The sequence below is a fragment of the Pleurodeles waltl genome, chromosome 1_1 (assembly GCF_031143425.1).
Source record: "Pleurodeles waltl isolate 20211129_DDA chromosome 1_1, aPleWal1.hap1.20221129, whole genome shotgun sequence".
Lineage (NCBI taxonomy): Eukaryota > Metazoa > Chordata > Amphibia > Caudata > Salamandridae > Pleurodeles > Pleurodeles waltl.
In genome coordinates this window covers 868,309,919-868,331,657 of record NC_090436.1, presented here as the reverse complement: position 1 = coordinate 868,331,657, position 21,739 = coordinate 868,309,919, and the positions used below count along the sequence as shown (strand labels likewise).

Genomic DNA, 21,739 nt, shown 5'->3' with positions numbered 1-21,739 from the left:
CAACAACGATGGATTTCCAATCTAGGGTACCTGTGGAACAGGGGGACCAAGTCCAAAAGTCACAAGCAAGTCGGAGATGGGCAGATGCCCAGGAAATGCCAGCTGTGGGTGCAAAGAAGCTTCTACTGGACAGAAGAAGCTGAGGTTTCTGCAGGAACGAAAAGGGCTAGAGACTTCCCCTTTGGTGGACGGATCCCTCTCGCCGTGGAGAGTCGTGCAGAAGTGTTTTCCCGCCGAAAGACCGCCAACAAGCCTTGCTAGCTGCAAATCATGCGGTAAGCGTTTTTGGATGCTGCTGTGGCCCAGGAAGGACCATGATGTCGCAAATTGCGTCAGGAGAGAGAGGGGACGTCGAGCAAGACACGGAGCCCTCTCAGCAGCAGGTAGCACCCGGAGAAGTGCCAGAAACAGGCACTACGAGGATGCGTGAAACGGTGCTCACCCGAAGTCGCACAAAGAAGTCCCACGTCGCCGGAGAACAACTTAGGAGGTCGTGCAATGCAGGTTAGAGTGCCGTGGACCCAGGCTGGACTATGCACAAAGGATTTCCGCCGTAAGTGCACGGAGGCCGGAGTAGCTGCAAAAGTCGCGGTTCCCAGCAATGCAGTCTGGCGTGGGGAGGCAAGGACTTACCTCCACCAAACTTGGACTGAAGAGTCACTGGACTGTGGGAGTCACTTAGACAGAGTTGCTGGATTCGAGGGACCTCGCTCGTCGTGCTGAGAGGAGACCCAAGGGACCGGTAATGCAGCTTTTTGGTGCCTGCGGTTGCAGGGGGAAGATTCCGTCGACCCACGGGAGATTTCTTCGGAGCTTCTAGTGCAGAGAGGAGGCAGACTACCCCCACAGCATGCACCACCAGGAAAACAGTCGAGAAGGCGGCAGGATCAGCGTTACAGAGTTGCAGTAGTCGTCTTAGCTATTTTGTTGCAGTTTTGCAGGCTTCCAGCGCGGTCAGCAGTCGATTCCTTGGCAGAAGGTGAAGAGAGAGATGCAGAGGAACTCGGATGAGCTCCTGCATTCGTTATCTAAAGTTTCCCCAGAGACAGAGACCCTAAATAGCCAGAAAAGAGGGTTTGGCTACCTAGGAGAGAGGATAGGCTAGCAACACCTGAAGGAGCCTATCAGAAGGAGTCTCTGACGTCACCTGGTGGCACTGGCCACTCAGAGCAGTCCAGTGTGCCAGCAGCACCTCTGTTTCCAAGATGGCAGAGGTCTGGAGCACACTGGAGGAGCTCTGGACACCTCCCAGGGGAGGTGCAGGTCAGGGGAGTGGTCACTCCCCTTTCCTTTGTCCAGTTTCGCGCCAGAGCAGGGCTAAGGGGTCCCTGAACCGGTGTAGACTGGCTTATGCAGAAATGGGCACCAAAAGTGCCCATGAAAGCATTTCCAGAGGCTGGGGGAGGCTACTCCTCCCCTGCCTTCACACCATTTTCCAAAGGGAGAGGGTGTAACACCCTCTCTCAGAGGAAGTCCTTTGTTCTGCCATCCTGGGACAAGCCTGGCTTGACCCCAGGAGGGCAGACACCTGTCTGAGGGGTTGGCAGCATCAGCAGCTGCAGTGAAACCCCAGGAAAGGCAGTTTGGCAGTACCAGGGTCTGTGCTACAGACTACTGGGATCATGGGATTGTGCCAGCTATGCCAGGATGGCATAGAGGGGGCAATTCCATGATCATAGACATGTTACATGGCCATATTCGGAGTTACCATTGTGAAGCTACATATAGGTAGTGACCTATATGTAGTGCACACGTGTAATGGTGTCCCCGCACTCACAAAGTCCGGGGAATTGGCCCTGAACAATGTGGGGGTACCTTGGCTAGTGCCAGGGTGCCCTCCCACTAAGTAACTTTGCACCTAACCTTTACCAGGTAAAGGTTAGACATATAGGTGACTTATAAGTTACTTTAGTGCAGTGTAAAATGGCTGTGAAATAACGTGGACGTTATTTCACTCAGGCTGCAGTGGCAGGCCTGTGTAAGAATTGTCAGAGCTCCCTATGGGTGGCAAAAGAAATGCTGCAGCCCATAGGGATCTCCTGGAACCCCAATACCCTGGGTACCTTAGTACCATATACTAGGGAATTATAAGGGTGTTCCAGTAAGCCAATGTAAATTGGTAAAATTGGTCACTAGCCTGTTAGTGACAATTTGTAAAGAGAGAGCATAACCACTGAGGTTCTGGTTAGCAGAGCCTCAGTGAGACAGTTAGGCATCACACAGGGAACACATACCTATAGGTCACAAACTTATGAGCACTGGGTTCCTGACTAGCAGGGTCCCAGTGACACATAACAAACATACTGAAAACATAGGGTTTTCACTATGAGAACTGGGCCCTGGCTGGCAGGATCCCAGTGAGACAGTGAAAACACCCTGACATACACTCACAAACAGGCCTAAAGTGGGGGTAACAAGGCTAGAAAGAGGCTACTTTCTCACACAACCCCCCCCCCCAAACGAAGGACAATAAGGCTAACCTTGGCCAGTTGAGACTTTATTGTCTAAGTGGTGATAAGTAGAGAGTAGCTCTGCAATAGACTGGTTACTCCCTTTATCATCCACTATATGGTTACTTCCCTGTGGGCACAGGCCCTCTCAAGTGCAGCAAACCACTTGTTAATGTCATCCCCCTCCTTATAAGGGGGAACTATCTTGTGCAGATTCCTGGAATCATGCTCTTTTGCAGGATGACTATGGGGAATACTGCTGCTGCCACCATGGGTTTCAAAACCCAACTTCTGTCTTTCCTTCTCTAGTTCTAAAGACTGTCTATCCAAATCCAGCTGTTGCTTTTTAAGCTTCAGTCTGGTTTGTTCCACCCTCAACTTATTGAGTTCCCTCTCTAACAATCTGTCATCAGGGTTGGTGGGAGGGACATTCCTAGATACAGAGGTATGATGGGAATGAACAGAAGGAGACCTGTCCCTTACAGAGGGCACCCTAACAGCTTGGCTGACAGTGTAATGTGAGAGCACATCATCTGTATGATGTGACTCCACCTCAGTACCAACTATGCTAGACTGTCTAGTAATGGGCAGGCTAAGAAGTTTCTTTCCTGAATCTTTTCCTGGGGGAGTCCCTGGATCAGATTGGGAACCATTAGCTACTTTTTCAACAGATGGGGCACTTTTAGCCTTATCTTGTTCTCTAAGCATGTTAAGTAACAATTCCAAGGAAGGATTCTTCCCTACACTCAAACCTCTCTCTACACAGAGACTCCTTGCTCCTTTCCAGCTAAGGTGGTCATATGCAAGTTTGGACAGATCAACATTTTGGCCTGTGCCAGACATTTTTAGAGAGCGTTAAAGTGATAGAAAAAGAGAAAAAAGTTTTCAGAACTTTTTAGAAAGACAGAAAAAAAACTTTTTAAACTTTTTAGAACTTTTTAGAAAGTTTAGAAGTACTTTTCAGCACTTAGAAAAGAGTGAAAAGAGGAAATGCAAAACTTTTTGGTTATGTGTTTATACACTGAACTTGTTTTGTATATTTATCCCACCGCTGCACAACCAATGTAGGAGGCTGGACTGGCTTGTAGTGAGTACCAAGGGGTACTTGCACCTTGCACCAGGCCCAGTTATCCCTTATTAGTGTATAGGGTGTCTAGCAGCATAGGCTGATAGAATAGATAATGGTAGCTTAGCAGAGCAGCTTAGGCTTAACTAGGAGACGAGTGAAGCTCCTACAGTACCACTTAGTGTCATATGCACAATATCATAAGAAAACACAATACACAGGTATACTAAAAATAAAGGTACTTTATTTTTATGACAATATGCCAAAGTATCTCAGAGTGTACCCTCAGTGAGAGGATAGGAAATATACACAAGATATATATACACAATACCAAAATATGCAGTAATAGTCTTAGAAAACAGTGCAAACAATGTATAGTTACAATAGGATGCAATGGAGACACATAGGGATAGGGGCAACACAAACCATATACTCCAAAAGTGGAATGCGAACCACGAATGGACCCCAAACCTATGTGACCTTGTAGAGGGTCGCTGGGACTATTAGAAAATAGTGAGGGTTAGAAAAAATAGCCCACCCCAAGACCCTGAAAAGTGAGTGCAAAGTGCACTAAAGTTCCCAAAAGGACAAAGAAGTCGTGATAGGGGAATAATGCAGGAAAGCCACAAACCAACAATGCAACAACGATGGATTTCCAATCTAGGGTACCTGTGGAACAAGGGGACCAAGTCCAAAAGTCACAAGCAAGTCGGAGATGGGCAGATGCCCAGGAAATGCCAGCTGTGGGTGCAAAGAAGCTTCTACTGGACAGAAGAAGCTGAGGTTTCTGCAGGAACGAAAGGGGCTAGAGACTTCCCCTTTGGTGGACGGATCCCTCTCGCCGTGGAGAGTCGTGCAGAAGTGTTTTCCCGCCAAAAGACCGCCAACAAGCCTTGCTAGCTGCAAATTGTGCGGTAAGCGTTTTTGGGTGCTGCTGTGGCCCAGGAAGGACCAGGATGTCGCAAATTGCGTCAGGAGAGAGAGGGGACGTCGAGCAAGACACTGAGCCCTCTCAGCAGCAGGTAGCACCCGGAGAAGTGCCAGAAACAGGCACTACGAGGATGCGTGAAACGGTGCTCACCCGAAGTCGCACAAAAGTCCCACGTCGCCGGAGAACAACTTAGGAGGTCGTGCAATGCAGGTTAGAGTGCCGTGGACCCAGGCTGGACTGTGCACAAAGGATTTCCGCCGGAAGTGCACGGAGGCCGGAGTAGCTGCAAAAGTCGCGGTTCCCAGCAATGCAGTCTGGCGTGGGGCGGCAAGGACTTACCTCCACCAAACTTGGACTGAAGAGTCACTGGACTGTGGGAGTCACTTGGACAGAGTTGCTGGATTCGAGGGACCTCGCTCGTCATGCTGAGAGGAGACCCAAGGGACCGGTAATGCAGCTTTTTGGTGCCTGCGGTTGCAGGGGGAAGATTCCGTCGACCCACGGGAGATTTCTTCGGAGCTTCTAGTGCAGAGAGGAGGCAGACTACCCCCACAGCATGCACCACCAGGAAAACAGTCGAGAAGGCGGCAGGATCAGCGTTACAGAGTTGCAGTAGTCGTCTTAGCTACTTTGTTGCAGTTTTGCAGGCTTCCAGCGCGGTCAGCAGTCGATTCCTTGGCAGAAGGTGAAGAGAGAGATGCAGAGGAACTCGGATGAGCTCTTGCATTCGTTATCTAAAGTTTCCCCAGAGACAGAGACCCTAAATAGCCAGAAAAGAGGGTTTGGCTACCTAGGAGAGAGGATAGGCTAGCAAAACCTGAAGGAGCCTATCAGAAGGAGTCTCTGACGTCACCTGGTGGCACTGGCCACTCAGAGCAGTCCAGTGTGCCAGCAGCACCTCTGTTTCCAAGATGGCAGAGGTCTGGAGCACACTGGAGGAGCTCTGGACACCTCCCAGGGGAGGTGCAGGTCAGGGGAGTGGTCACTCCCCTTTCCTTTGTCCAGTTTCGCGCCAGAGCAGGGCTAAGGGGTCCCTGAACCGGTGTAGACTGGCTTATGCAGAAATGGGCACCAAAAGTGCCCATGAAAGCATTTCCAGAGGCTGGGGGAGGCTACTCCTCCCCTGCCTTCACACCATTTTCCAAAGGGAGAGGGTGTAACACCCTCTCTCAGAGGAAGTCCTTTGTTCTGCCATCCTGGGACAAGCCTGGCTTGACCCCAGGAGGGCAGACACCTGTCTGAGGGGTTGGCAGCAGCAGCAGCTGCAGTGAAACCCCAGGAAAGGCAGTTTGGCAGTACCAGGGTCTGTGCTACAGACTACTGGGATCATGGGATTGTGCCAACTATGCCAGGATGGCATAGAGGGGGCAATTCCATGATCATAGACATGTTACATGGCCATATTCGGAGTTACCATTGTGAAGCTACATATAGGTAGTGACCTATATGTAGTGCACGCGTGTAATGGTGTCCCCGCACTAACAAAGTCCGGGGAATTGGCCCTGAACAATGTGGGGGTACCTTGGCTAGTGCCAGGGTGCCCTCACACTAAGTAACTTTGCACCTAACCTTTACCAGGTAAAGGTTAGACATATAGGTGACTTATAAGTTACTTAAGTGCAGTGTAAAATGGCTGTGAAATAACGTGGACGTTATTTCACTCAGGCTGCAGTGGCAGGCCTGTGTAAGAATTGTCAGAGCTCCCTATGGGTGGCAAAAGAAATGCTGCAGCCCATAGGGATCTCCCGGAACCCCAATACCCTGGGTACCTTAGTACCATATACTAGGGAATTATAAGGGTGTTCCAGTAAGCCAATGTAAATTGGTAAAATTGGTCACTAACCTGTTAGTGACAATTTGTAAAGAGAGAGCATAACCACTGAGGTTCTGGTTAGCAGAGCCTCAGTGAGACAGTTAGGCATCACACAGGGAACACATACCTATAGGTCACAAACTTATGAGCACTGGGGTCCTGACTAGCAGGGTCCCAGTGACACATAACAAACATACTGAAAACATAGGGTTTTCACTATGAGCACTGGGCCCTGGCTGGCAGGATCCCAGTGAGACAGTGAAAACACCCTGACATACACTCACAAACAGGCCTAAAGTGGGTGTAACAAGGCTAGAAAGAGGCTACTTTCTCACACTACTCTACGTAGTTAGTTATTTTTGCTGTTTCTTCTTTGAGAAAAGATAGAATGTCGCAAAGAAAATCCGGATTCAAGCCCTGCAATGAGTGCGGTGGCAAGATGTCGGATACGGACCCACATACTGACTGTTTGTGGTGTCTCAGCTCCGACCACGACGTTGACAAATGTGACTCTTGTCAACGGATGAATCCAAAGGCTTTAAAAGAGTGAGAAGCAAAGCTCTTTTTGGCGAAGTCGAAGAAAAAAGAAAAGCAACATCATCGCAAGTCATCTTCTCCGAAGTCGGATCGGCGTCATCGTGACTCCCGGTGTCATCGAGAATCTAGGCGCCGGTCGAGGAGGGAGAGATTGCGTTCGAGGTCACCTTCAGCTCGACGCCGGAAGACATGGGAAGTGAGTCCCACCATCTCTTCCCAGCCGCAGACGCCGTTTGCATCACCGACATCTCCGACTTCGCCGACGTCGCCTGTGAATCCTCCTTCGGTATTTGAGATTCCTCAGCGTCAGGTGTTCTCTCCAGTTTCACATACGCCGGGGCCGGCGCCGATGTCGCTTCCAACCCAGGCTCCTCAGTACCCGGCTTTCCCGGCCCCTGGAGCCAACAGTTCCGCATTCTTGAATGCAATGTTGAAAAAATTTCAGCAGATGGCTCCAGGTGGTGGACCGGCTGGTCCTTCGGGCCCATTGGCCTTCAACATGGGTGCTCCGGCTCCATTACGACCAGCACCTTTTATGCCCTTCCTTCCCATGGGAAATGTGGGCTCGGCGCCGGCGCCTATGGCATCAGCCTCTCAACTGGTGACGCTGAGTAGACCTGTGGCTCCGGCGCCGGAACAGTCTCCTATCCGCCCTTTGCCTCGTACGGTGCCGAAGAAATCCATGGCGCCGATGGATCTGGCGTCTGATGGATCCGAGGATCGGCGTCAAGCTTCGACGTCTGCTGAAGCCATGTCGACGCCTAGGATTGAGGCCAGGTTACACTCGAAGAGGCTTGCTCTTCGCCTCCTTGAGGAGCAAGAATATCGGAGACAAGCGTTGGAGGAAGGAGAGATTGAGGAATCTCAAGGAGACCTCCATGGTTTAGACACAGCCAGTGGTCTGGACACCTCTCCAGAATGGGACTTGACATCACCTGGAGAGTATACGGAGGAGGCTGCATCATTTCGTCAGTCATTAAGAAAGCAGCTGATTTTTTAGACCTTCCTTTGCCGGTGTCTGAGCCTAAGCCTAATATTTTAATGGAAGTATTGCATCCTGCTTTAACAGCTGCAGAGCCACTTCTGCCTTTTAATGAGGCTCTGTTAGATCCAATCCTGGAAATATGGAAGAAGCCGGAGTCATCTTTGGCAGTGAACAGATCGGTGGCTCGAAGATATCGAGTGGCTCCTGCTGACCCAGGCTTTCTCTCCAGGCACCCAACCCCTGAAATCCTGGTGGTTCAGGCTTCATGTTCATCCCGGTCTGCCCCAGGTTCATTTCCAGTTGTGCCCTCGGACAGAGACTCAAAGAAGATGGACCTTTCTTCTAAAAAGGCTTTTTCGTCATGTAGCATGGCTTTAAAATCCACAAATGCTACATGTATTTTAGGGAGATACATTTACGCCCTGATGGACGAAATAAAGTCGTCTCATACTGAAGTGTCTCAAGAGGTGATGAGCCTAGTTTCTGATGCTCAAGCAGCGGCAACCCAAGTAATTCAATCTGGACTGGATACGACTGACTCTGTAGCCAGGGCTATGGGTACTGCTGTTGCTACAAGGAGGCAAGCCTGGCTTCGTAGCTCTGGTTTCTCGTCTGATGTACAGTCAACCCTCTTGGACCTTCCCTTCGATGGGGATAAACTTTTTGGCTCCAAGGCGGACTCTGCCCTAGAGAGGTTTAAGGAGAGTAGAGCCACGGCAAAGTCTTTAGGCTTGCAGGCCTCCTCTTCTGTTTCCTCCAGACTTTTTAGAAGGTTTAGGGGGTTTGGTCGTGGATCCTCCTCCTCCTTTCGAGGCAGATTGCAGCAACAACCAGCCTCTGCTCTCTCCTACAGATCCTACAGGGGGAGGGGTAGGGTCCGAACCAGGGGAGCCGCCCAGCAGCACTCTGCCTCTTCCTCTGGAGGGGTGCAGCATGGGAAGCAGCCTTAGCCTTCCACCAATTCCTTCTCACACCACTCCTGTAGGGGGGAGGTTATTGAACTTTCTCCACAAGTGGGAGGTTATAACATCAGACTCCTGGGTCATCAGCATTGTGGGGAAAAGCTATGCCCTTCCCTTTCGGGAGTTTCCTCCCCCCCATCCCGCCCGCCCATCCTACTGTTCAGAAGAGCATCTCCTGTTACTAGAACAGGAGGTTCAGGTCCTACTTTCAAAAGGTGCGGTGGAGTTGGTTCCAGAGCAGGAGAGGGGTCAGGGTTGTTACTCAAGATACTTCCTGATCCCCAAGAAGGATGGTCGGTTGAGGCCAATCCTGGACCTGAGGATCTTGAATTGGTTCCTCAAACAGGAGAAGTTCAAGATGCTGACCCTAGCTCAGGTGCTTTTGGCACTGAACGATGGAGATTGGATGGTGTCTGTCGACTTACAGGATGCTTACTTTCATATCCCAATACTCAAGTCGCACAGGAAGTATCTCCGGTTTGTGGTGGGGTCGCAGCACTATCAGTTTGCGGTCCTTCCGTTTGGTCTTACTTCAGCACCCCGAGTCTTCACAAAGGTGATGTCGGTGGTTGCGGCAGAGCTCAGAAGGAAGGGGATAGCAGTATTTCCTTACCTGGACGACTGGTTGATCAAAGCAAAGTCTCCTGAGCTCGTGTTGCATCACCTACAGTCGACAACCCAGTTGTTGTTCGACCTGGGTTTTCCAGTGAATGTGCCCAAATCTCACCTATAGCCCTCTCAGCGCCTCCTGTTCATAGGGGCAGTACTGGATACAACATTGAGTCGCGCCTTTCCTCCGCCTCAGCGGATTCAGGACATTCAGGCGTTGGTTCCAATGTTTCAAAGTGGAGCGGTCGTTCCAGTCCTCAAGGTCCTACGTCTGCTCGGTCTGTTTGCTTCTTGCATTCTGCTGGTCACTCACGCTCGCTGGCACATTAGGGCTCCTCAGTGGTGCCTCCGGAAGCAGTGGTCTCAACACAAAGGGGATCTCGAGGGATCGGTAAAGATCTCCAGGGATGCTGCTGCGGATTTAAAATGGTGGATTGCGGACGGCAATCTTTCCCGAGGAAGGCCGTTCTCGCAAGCTCCGCCGGTGACCACAGTATTAACGGATGCTTCCACTCTAGGGTGGGGAGCTCATCTGGGGGACCTGGAGATCAAAGGTCTTTGGTCTCCAGTGGAACAGATGTTTCATATAAATCTGTTGGAGTTGCGGGCGATAAGTCTTGCACTCAATGCCTTCCTCCCTTCCCTTCGCGGTCAGTCGGTTCAGGTCCTGACAGACAATACTACCGCGATGTGGTATATAAACAAACAGGGAGGAGTAGGGTCGTACCTTCTCTGCAGGGAAGCTCTGCGGCTATGGTCCTGGGAAAGGGACCATCGGATTTGCTTGGTAGGAAATCATCTGGCCGGAGTCTTGAACGTCCGTGCGGACAGTCTCAGTCGACATTTCTCGACCGATCACGAGTGCCGTCTCCATCCGGATCAAGTCCGTCAAATCTTCCAGATGTGGGGGATCCCTCGGATAGATCTGTTTACCACTCGGGAGAACTCGCACTGCCCGTTATTCTGCAGCCTCCAGTATCCGGTACAAGGAGCGTTGGGGGACGCGTTTCAGATGACCTGGCGCGACCAGTTGCTTTACGCGTTTCCCCCCATACCTTTGATTCCTCTGGTTTTGAGGAAAATGCGCCAAGACCGGGCCCAAGTCATCTTAATAGCTCCGGATTGGCCAAGGAGGGTATGGTATTCGGATCTTCTCCAACTCTCTCTGAGCCCCCCGCTCCGTCTCCCTCTCAGGGCAGACCTCCTCTCGCAGTCGCAGTGGCAGGTTTTACACCCCTACCTCCAGAGCCTGCAACTTCATGCCTGGAGATTGAACGGGGCAACCTGAGTTCCTTTTCTCTCCCACCTGAGGTAGTGGATGTTATTTTATCGGCCAGGCGACACTCCACTAAATCTATCTACGCTAACAGGTGGGCTAAATTTGTGATATGGTGTGGAGAGAAGCAAATTGATCCCTTGCGTGCCCGCTTATCGGATATCTTATCTTTTGCATTGTCCCTGGCACAGAGGGGTTGTGCAGTGGCTACAGTCAAGGGATATTTATCGGCCATGTCAGCCTTTCTATGTCTTCCAGACCAGCCTTCTTTATTTAAATCCCCTATAGTACTAAGATTTTTAAAAGGTCTCATTAATAAATTTCCTCCCACTCCTTTCATTATGCCCCAGTGGGATCTAAACCTAGTCTTGACTTTTCTTATGGGCTCACCGTTTGAGCTTATGCATTCTTGCTCTTTAAGATTATTGGTTTCCTTGTTGCAATTACTTCAGCAAGAAGAGTAAGTGAGCTGCAGGCTCTATCTGTTAAACCCCCTTACACATCTTTTTATGGGGATAAGGTGATGTTGAGGACCAAGGCTGCTTTCCTACCGAAGGTTGTTTCACCCTTTCATATGGCCCAAACAATTACTCTTTCCACGTTTTATCCTCCACCTCATCCTTCGAAAGAGGAAGAAAGACTACACGCTGAGACCCGAGGAGAACGCTGAGCTTCTATGTGGACAGAACAAAGGATTTCAGGTTGGAGAATCAACTCTTCATCGGGTACGTGGGAAAGAGGAAAGGAAGGGCAGTCCACAAGAGAACACTCTCCAGGTGGGTCATTCTTTGCATTAAACTGTGTTATTCTCTAGCAAAGAAGGAACCCCCTTATGGAATAAGAGCTCATTCCACCAGAGCTAAGTCGGCCTCCTCAGCCTTGGCTAGGGGTGTTCCTGTGGTCAACATCTGCAAGGCCACAACTTGGTCATCCCTTCACACTTTTGCGAAGCATTACTGCTTGGATTCGGAGGTTAGGAGGGATGGCCATTTTGCACGGTCAGTGCTGCAGGATTTCTTGGTTTGACCATTCAGGCACCCTCCACCGAGTGCAGTACTGCTTTGGGACTCTATTCAATAGGTGAGGAATCCACAGGTAGTTGTATCCATCAGAAGAACGAGTTACTTACCTTCGGTAACGACTTTTCTGGTGGATACATTAGCTACCTGTGGATTCCTCACGGTCCCACCCGCCTCCCCGTTGCCTGTCTGGTCTAACCAAGTTATTCTTGGGTGTGCTCTCCTTGGTATTTGAGGGCTTGTACATATACTGTATATATTTATTTATGTATTTATTTATTTAAAAAAAAAAAATGAGTTTTTGGAATTATGTTTTTATTTTGGATGTTATTAAATATTATTTGATTGATTGTCTCAATGGCCTATTAGTCTCAGGCACGTAAAAAAATGTTGGTACTGACGTCGGCACGCCGGCGAGGACCTCTTATTGCCTGTATGACGTCAGACGGTGTCGCGTGGGCAATTGTGACGTCCTCGTCGACGTGCAGAAGCTAGGAAGAAGATTTCCGTCGGATGCTGGTGCAAGGGGAGTATTCAATAGGTGAGGAATCCACAGGTAGCTAATGTATCCACCAGAAAAGTAATTACCGAAGGTAAGTAACTTGTTCTTTTTGTAGTATGAGTCAACGACCTACTCCGTACAAATGTATGTACCCTATATGTTTGCTGCCTAATATTTAACTAGTTACTAATACATATCATTTTATCGCTTGTTAAAATTAATCCTTTTATATCACCAATATTTTATACATGTGTACCTATTGAGTCCCTCACATGTGCCCAGATAGGCACCGCAGACGTCAGTTACATGCCTAGAAAATACCTAACACACGCAAAGCACCTGCCTGCTACAAGCGACGTACTTTCTTTTCATGTCCAAATTTTGCACATGAGATGTGAAATTTCGATTTAAACGGCGCTGTCGTTTTTGCAAAAGCTATTTTTAACTGTTTTTTCAAAACTGTAAAAAAAAGTTATCAAATTCTTGTGGTGTTTGCAGAACTGTGCTTTTAGTTAAGGCAAGGAGTTTATAACATTGGTGTTTGCTTTGGTTCTAATTTTTTATGTTGATGTTCTCATACGTACACCAATCACCTGTTCGGCTATTAATAATATTATTATTATTGCTAAAACAGCAGTTGTTTCCGCCCAGCTTTTCCAAGCAATAGCCTTAAATGGTTTTCTATAATTCACATAGATTACATAATTCCAGAAATTGAAGATTTAAAATTTTTTTTTCTACCACTAATATGTAAACACATTTAGTAGAGACTATTAGCCCAATGACTGCATCTCGAGGTTGGTCAAGCAGAATCCGTCTTAGAATTTAAATGCTATACAGCATACCACTTCTCCAAAGAGAGCCTTCCTGGACCACAGTCTGAGAATGATAATTGTAGGAAGTTGGCTCTGTATATACTATTTCAAAGTAAGAAATAGTGTGCACAGAGTCCAAGGGTTCCCCTTAGAGATAAGATAGTGGCAAAATTAGATAATTCTAATGCTCTATTTTCTGGTAGTGTGGTCGAGCAGTAGGCTTATGAGAGGGTAGTGTTAAGCATTTGTTGAACACACCCAGGCAATAAATGAGGAACACACACTCAAAGACTTACTCCAGGCCAATAGGTTTTTATATAGAAAAATATATTTTCTTATTTTATTTTAAGAAACACAGGTTCAAGATTTGAATTAAATACATAAAATGCAAGGTACGTCACTCGGGTAAGTTAGGAACTTTGAATAAAAGCAATATCATATGCAGTCTTTGTTAAAATGGCAATAAGCTATTTTAAAAGTGGACACAGTGCAAAAATCAACAGTTCCTGGGGGAGGTAAGTAAAGGTTAGATTATGAGGTAAGTAAAACACTTACAAGTCTCAGTTCCTGGGCATAGGCAGGCCATCATTGGGGGTTCAAGGCAACCCCACAGTTACCACACCAGCAGCTCAGGGCCAGTCAGGTGCAGAGGTCAAAGAGGTGCCCAAAACAATTAGGTGCTTATGTAGAACAGGGGTGCTCCGGTTCCAGTCTGCCAGCAGGTAAGTACCCGTGTCCTCGGGGGGCAGACCAGGGGGGTTTTGTAGAGCACTGGGGGGGACACAAGTAGGCACACAAAACACACCCTCAGCGGCACAGGAGTGGCCGGGTGCAGTGTGCAAAGCAGGCGTCGGGTTTCAGATAGGAAACAATGGAAGGACCTGAGGGTCACTCTAGCGGTGCAGGCAGGCACGGGGGGCTTCTCAGGACAGCCACTACCTGGGCTAGGGAAAGGGTCGCATGGGGGTCACTCCTGCACTGAGGTTCGGTTACTTCGGGTCCTGGGGGCTGCGGGTGCAGTGCTGGTTCCAGGCGCCGGGTCCCTTGTTACAGGCAGTTGTGGTCAGGGGGGAGCCTCTGGATTCTCTCTGCAGGCGTTGCTGTGGGGGCTCAGTGGGGTCGTCTTGGGCTACTCACGGGGTTGCAGTCGCCGGGGAGTCCTCCCTGTGGTGTTGGTTCTCTGGATCGCGAGCAGAGGGTGTCAGGTGAAGAATGGGAAGTCTCACGCTTGCGGCGGGAAACGTGAAGTCTTTAAAAGTTGCTTCTTTGTTGCAAAGAAGTTGCTGTTGTTGAGCAGAGCCGCTGCTCACGGGAGTTTCTTGGTCCTTTAGTCCTGGGCAGTCCTCTGAGGTTTCATAGGTCACTGATCCCTGTCGGATGCGTGGCTGGTTGCAGGTTTTCGAGTCAGGAAACAGGCCAGTAGGGCTGGGGCCAAAGCAGTTGTTGTCTTCCGTCTTCTCTGCAGGCTTGTAAATCAGCAGTCCTTCTTGTTTCTTCAGGTTGCAGGAATCTGATTTTCTGGGTTCTGGGATTCCCCTAAATACTAGATTTAGGGGTGTGTTTAGGTCTGGGAAGGCAGTAGCCAATGGCTACTGTCCTTGAGGGTGGCTACACCCTCTTTGTGCCTCCTCCCCGTGGAGAGGGGGGCACATCCCTAATCCTATTGGCGGAATCCTCCAAAACGAAGATGGAGGATTTCTAAAGGCAGGGATCACCTCAGCTCAGGACACCTTAGGGGCTGTCCTGACTGGTGGGTGACTCCTCCTTGTTTTACTCATTATCTCCTCCAGCCTTGCTGGCAAAAGTGGGGGAAGTGGCCGGAGGGGCAGGCATCTCCACTAGCTGGGATGCCCTGGGGTGCTGTAACAAAAGGGGTGAGCCTTTGAGGCTCACCGCCAGGTGTTACAGTTCCTGCAGGGGAAGGTGAGAAGCACCTCCACCCAGTACAGGCTTTGTTCCTGGCCACAGAGTGATAAAGGCACTCTCCCCATGTGACCAGCAACTTGTCTGGTGTGTGGCAGGCTGGCAGGACCTAGTCAGCCTACACTAGAAGTCGGATTGGTACTCAGGGGGTATCTCTAAGATGTTAAAGTTACCTGTATTTTTCCAACCAGCTGCAAATCCTACATATATTTTTGTCATCAATTTAAGAATTGTAATTATTTTCTGTTGGTGGCTTTATTATTATAAAATGAAAAATTTTGTTTAGGTGCCCTGTTTGACATGGCTACAAAGAATAAGCAAAGAAAAACGGAAGACAAAAACCGTGAATTTAAAGTTGAATGGACCAAGACTTTCATGTTTATTCAAAACTTAAATGGCCTTCCGACCTGTCTTATTTGTCAGGAAAAATTGGCGCATTACACGAACTCAAATTTGGAGAGACACTTTACAACTAAACATGTGTCATTTATTACTAAATATCCTGTCGGTGATTGTAACCGGGCGCCTCCGGACGCCGGTTCTCCGTCAGAGCGAACGACCGCCGGCGGATACCCCGGGGGCACCCGAGGGATTCCTGACGTGATGACGTCCAACGTCATCCGTCAGACGAGAACAGCCGACAAAAGAAAAGCGCCACGGGACCCAGAGGAAGACGCCGACGTCAAGGAGAGCCGGAGAGACGAACGCCACGGACCACCCAGAGAGAAGGGAAACCCCGCCGGAGAAGAGGAACAACGGACGGAGAGCGAAAACCCTTGGGTGCCTCCCGCCCCTGCCGAGGCGAAGTCGGGAGATCCCCTACAAGCCGGCCACGTCCCTGGAGGGGCGTGGCCAAGTCAGGTACGAGCGTACTGGGGCTGGGGCTGGGGTTCTTGGTGGTTGGCTGCGTTTAAGGGGGCTAAGAAGGGAGGGCTGAGGTCGTGTAAAGAAGGGGAGCCCATTTGAACAGGAACGCCGTTAAATAAAGAATAACCACACCCTCCGTACCCAGACTAGTGAACAAAAGAGTAAGGGGGTCACAAAAAGGGCACAACGAAAGGAAGTCACAGAAGAAAAGTAAACCCCACATTCCTCCACAGAACCACCCCCTTCCTCCTCCCACTCTTTACTAACCCCAATTAACCGTGTATAAATCATATTCCCCACTTACCTGTTCCTTTCTCCTTCTTTGTTTTTGGGAAATCGTGGGCCATGAGAACCGGGTGAACAAGACCTCTCCCTCCGAACCGGACCAGGCCGTCCCGGGGACACCAAGGAACCCCTAAAAGAAAAGGGATTTTTATATTAGTTTTGGACTTGGAAAATAACAGTTTGGCGGAAAAGTTAGTGCTATAATCCCAAACGAACAAGAAAATAAACATACTACACCCTTAAGTGCCGCGTCTGTCACCTTCTTCCAATATCCCCTCGACTCGGGAAAAAGACCCCGCCACAGTGGTGTCAGAAGTGGGATATTGGAATAGGCGACAGAGACTTCCCAACCATGGAGGAGAAGTGTACCATATCCGATATGATGCAACAGTTGGCCTCCGGACAAAGACACCTGCAATTAGTGTGGGAAGAGCAACAAAAAGAGGCCAAATTGGAAAGAGAGGCACTACAAAATGCCCTTAAGAGTCAGGCCACCATAATGGCCAACAACCAGTTGGTTCACGAAACTGCCATTAAGAATCTCACAGATACCATCGCTGCTACCCGCGTACACCCGAATGTGCCCAGTTTGGTCTTACAACGATATCAAGAAGGTGAAGACCCCGATGCCTTTTTCACCAATTTTGAACGAGTTGCTACTTCCGCTACTTGGCCTCAGGAGCGATGGGGCCAATATATCGCCCCCTTATTGACGGGGACTCTCCAAGCCGCCTATCAAGCGGTAAACCCCGGTGGAATAACCCCCTATAAGGATATTAAAAAGAGCATCTTAGAACGGGTGGGTTTTGATTCTGAACATTATCGCGTCCGGTTTAGAAAAGCTAAGTGGGGGCCCAACGAAAATCCCCGGGCCCTATATTTTAGGATCAAAGACCTGGGTCTCAAATGGTTGGGTCCCATAGGGACAAATCGGGAAGACATTATTGAGATCGTGCTCTTAGAGCAATACCTGGACGCGCTGCCTCCGTCTACACGCAACTGGATCAAACAACATCCAAACCCAGATACCAATGCTACCATTGAGTTGGCCTGCGCCTTTCATCGCTCCCTTGAGTTCAAAGTAAACCCCCCTCGGTCAACACCTAGTCCCCTGCGTCTGGGTTCGGGAACATCCTCGACAGGGGGACGAAGAATCAATGAGGACATAGGGAAAACCCGGGGACTGGATAGGCCCTATATACAACAACCTCAGTGTTTCAGTTGCGGGGAATGGGGTCACATAGCTCGAGGTTGCCCCCTGAAAACAGAAAAACCGGAACCCATGGAAATAGGGGTCACTAGGGGAAGAGTCTTTTATACAGGGAGAAGAGACACCCCTTATAAAAAGAGACTAATTATCAATGGGAAAAACACAGTGGCCCTCATCGATTCAGGATGTAGCCAATCTGTGGTCAGGGCCGGGTTGTTCGACGCCCATCGCTACACTTCGGGACTCACGGTATCAATCTGTTGTATCCATGGAGAAACCAGAGAATATCCCCTAATCTGGACAACCCTCACTTGGGGAGGAAAAGAAATACCCATAAGAGTGGGTTTAGTAGAGCAACTGGTTGAAGAAGCTATTATAGGAACTGACTTTTCGGAATTCCCACAACTCCTAGACAGCCTCAGACAGCTCGAAGAAACTAACAACTGGTGGAAAGACGCTCCTTTCTCCAATATGCCTCTATCACCTCCGAGGGTACGACCTAAACTCTCCCGGAAGGAGAAAAGAATAATTAAGAAAGCCTATACCCAAGACTTCTCCAGCACGCCCCGGGTAATTACAAAGGTCCTCGCCCTCACTGCTCTTCCCAGTTTCCGGACTTCTCAGAGAGAAGACCCCAGTTTAATTCATGCATGGAAAAGTGCACGGCCACGGAACCCCCAGGATAAGGGTCCCTCGTTCACCGTAGTTAAGGACCTATTATACCGAGTCACATACAAAGACCAAGACGAAAAGAAACAGTTGATAGTTCCAGAGCCTTATAGACAACAAGTTCTACACTTAGCACACAGCCAGCCAGGGGGTGGACACTATGGGAGGGAGAAAACCGAGGAGTATTTGTTGAGGAAATTTTACTGGCCAGGGGTATTTTCCCAGATTAGGAAGTTCTGTCAACAATGTCCAAAATGCCAATTGATTGACCCAGGCTCACGGAGAAAAGCCCCTTTACAACCCCTCCCCATCATTGATGTCCCCTTCTCCAGAATAGGGATGGACCTCGTTGGCCCTCTTCTGCCCTCGTCGAGAGGATATCGTTATATATTGGTATTAGTGGATTATGCCACAAGATACCCTGAGGCTATTCCCCTCTCTAGTATTAACACCAAAAGTGTTGCACACGCCATGATAGGGTTCTTCTCCCGAATTGGGTTTCCTCGAGAAATCCTAACGGACCAAGGGACCCAATTTATGTCCAACCTGATGACACAAATATGTCAGTTATTGGGGATTAAACAATTACGGACGTCGGTCTATCATCCACAAACCGATGGTTTGGTGGAGAGATACAACCGTACCCTCAAAACACTACTAAAGAAAGCTATCTCGGAGACAGGTAAGGACTGGGATAGGAAACTCCCCTTAGTATTATACGCAATCAGGACACACGAACAAGCCTCTACGGGCCATAGTCCGTTTGAGCTGTTGTTTGGGCGACAACCACGGACCCTACTAGATATGGCCGCGGAGATGTGGGAAGAAGAAGACGGGGAAAAAACCATTCTAAAATACGCACGTGAGTTAAAAACCCACCTGCATACAGTATGGGAAAGCGTAAGGGAACACATGGAGAGGGCCCAGGACAAGCAGAAAAGGAATTATGATCGGAATACCCAATTGAGGTCCTTTTCCCTAGGAGATAAAGTGCTAGTTCTTCTTCCCAGTTCAGATAACAAATTGTTGGCCAAGTGGCAGGGACCCTACACCGTAACAGGGCTAGTAACTCCCGTAACTTATAAAATTCAGCTTAACGATACCCCCCCTAGGTCACAGATCTTCCATGTTAACCTATTAAAAAGATGGGAAGAACCTCCGAACGACCCAAGGCACGGCTGCCTAATTAATACCGTCAAAGAACTAGAGATAGGGTGGTGCCCCACTGATCCCCCTGGCGAGAGGGAGGTTCCTCTCATTAATACAGAGATCTCGATTCAACAAAATAGACAGTTGAAGAATCTCTTCGATAAACACGTTCGGGTGTTCTCCTCGATGCCCGGGAGGACACGATTGGTACGTCATCAAATCATCACACCACCTGGGAAGACCGTGCGACTAAAACCTTATCGTATTCCTGAAGCTAGGAAAACCCTCGTAGAAAACGAAATCGAGAAGATGTTAGATCTAGACATCATAGAACCTTCCCACAGCCCTTGGTGTTCGCCCGTGGTATTGGTGCCCAAACCTGATGGGTCTATACGTTTCTGTACTGACTTTAGACAGGTCAATTCCATATCACAATTTGACACCTATCCCCTTCCAAGGATAGATGAGCTCTTAGAAAGATTGGGGAAAGCGAAATACATGTCTACCCTTGACTTGACCAAGGGGTATTGGCAGATCCCGTTGGGTCCCGAAGACAAGGAAAAGACGGCTTTCGCTACTCCCTCCGGATTGTATCACTTTAAGGTTCTCCCTTTCGGGTTACATGGCGCCCCCGCCACCTTCCAACGTCTCATGGATACCATATTACGACCTCATACCCGATACGCGGCAGCCTATCTGGATGACATCGTTATTTTCAGTGAGACCTGGGAAGACCATGTGGCCCACATAGACCACATCTTCTCGGCTTTAGGGAAGGCCGGACCGACAGCCAACCCCGCCAAGAGCCGACTGGCTTTTAGTGAGATCTCCTACCTGGGTTATCACATTAGCAACGGTATACTTCGACCCCAAAAGAATAAAATCGAAGCCATCCTACACACCAGTGCTCCCACCACGAAGAAGGGAATTCGTTCCTTTTTAGGTCTAGTGGGGTACTATCGAAGGTTCATTCCCCACTATTCCAGTTTGGCTGCCCCCCTAACCAATCTTTTAAGAAAAGGACAGCCCAACAACATCCCACAACTAGACCCGACTCAACTTCATAGTTATCATACCTTGCAAAGGTGTCTCACCACTCAACCGATATTGAAATGTCCTGAGTTTGACAAACCCTTTCACCTCCAAACGGATGCCTCCGATGTGGGGGTAGAGGCCGTTCTTTTTCAAAAGGATGAAGACGGAGTGAACCATCCCGTCGTCTTTATTAGCCGTAAGCTATTTCCCAGGGAGCAGAGATACCCCATTATAGAGCGGGAATGTCTTGCCATTAAGTGGGCTATCGAAAGTCTCCAATACTATCTTTTGGGCAGACCTTTCCTACTGTATACGGACCATGCACCCCTTACGTGGCTCTCAAGATACAAGAATACCAACAATCGTATATTGAGATGGTTCATAGAACTCCAACCTTTCTCCTTCCAGGTTTGCCACCTCGCTGGTGACCTCATGGGTCAGGCTGACTATTTGTCCCGGTTTCCGGATCTGGTGGGGCTCGATCAGCCCCATTCATGTGAGGGGATGTGTAACCGGGCGCCTCCGGACGCCGGTTCTCCGTCAGAGCGAACGACCGCCGGCGGATACCCCGGGGGCACCCGAGGGATTCCTGACGTGATGACGTCCAACGTCATCCGTCAGACGAGAACAGCCGACAAAAGAAAAGCGCCGCGGGACCCAGAGGAAGACGCCGACGTCAAGGAGAGCCGGAGAGACGAATGCCACGGACCACCCAGAGAGAAGGGAAACCCCGCCGGAGACGAGGAACAACGGACGGAGAGCGAAAACCCTTGGGCGCCTCCCGCCCCTGCCGAGGCGAAGTCGGGAGATCCCCTACAAGCCGGCCACGTCCCTGGAGGGGCGTGGCCAAGTCAGGTACGAGCGTACCGGGGCTGGGGCTGGGGTTCTGGGTGGTTGGCTGCGTTTAAGGGGGCTAAGAAGGGAGGGCTGAGGTCGTGTAAAGAAGGGGAGCCCATTTGAACAGGAACGCCATTAAATAAAGAATAACCACACCCTCCGTACCCAGACTAGTGAACAAAAGAGTAAGGGGGTCACAAAAAGGGCACAACGAAAGGAAGTCACAGAAGAAAAGTAAACCCCACATTCCTCCACAGAACCACCCCCTTCCTCCTCCCACTCTTTACTAACCCCAATTAACCGTGTATAAATCATATTCCCCACTTACCTGTTCCTTTCTCCTTCTTTGTTTTTGGGAAATCCTGGGCCATGAGAACCGGGTGAACAAGACCTCTCCCTCCGAACCGGACCAGGCCGTCCCGGGGACACCAAGGAACCGTGAAAAGAAAAGGGATTTTTATATTAGTTTTGGACTTGGAAAATAACAGTTTGGCGGAAAAGTTAGTGCTATAATCCCAAACGAACAAGAAAATAAACATACTACACCCTTAAGTGCCGCGTCTGTCACCTTCTTCCAATATCCCCTCGACTCGGGAAAAAGACCCGCCACAGTGATGCAAGGAAGAAAGCAGTTGAGGAACTTCAGAAGAGTCAAGAAAAATCAAGGTTTGTATTTAATTACTGGATGCAATCTTCCAGCAATGTTAATATTGCAAGTTTTGTTGTTAGTCAAGAGATTGCTAAGAGAGGAAAACCATATACAGAGGGCAAATACATAAAAAGTTGTTTTATAAATGCA

General features: G+C 49.3%; 1 long non-coding RNA gene across 2 annotated transcripts in view; it reads right to left on the bottom strand.

The window, feature by feature from the left end:
* LOC138285113 (uncharacterized) overlaps window positions 1-21,378 on the bottom strand; it is a 125,054-nt gene extending 103,676 nt beyond the window's left edge. For both annotated transcript variants that reach the window (XR_011201528.1, XR_011201524.1), the window contains exons 1-2: window positions 21,269-21,378; window positions 16,060-16,170 (exon numbers count right to left, since the gene is read on the bottom strand). This is a non-coding gene — a long non-coding RNA (uncharacterized lncRNA). The remainder of the gene's footprint in view (window positions 1-16,059; window positions 16,171-21,268) is intronic.
* Window positions 21,379-21,739: the final 361 nt, after the last annotated feature.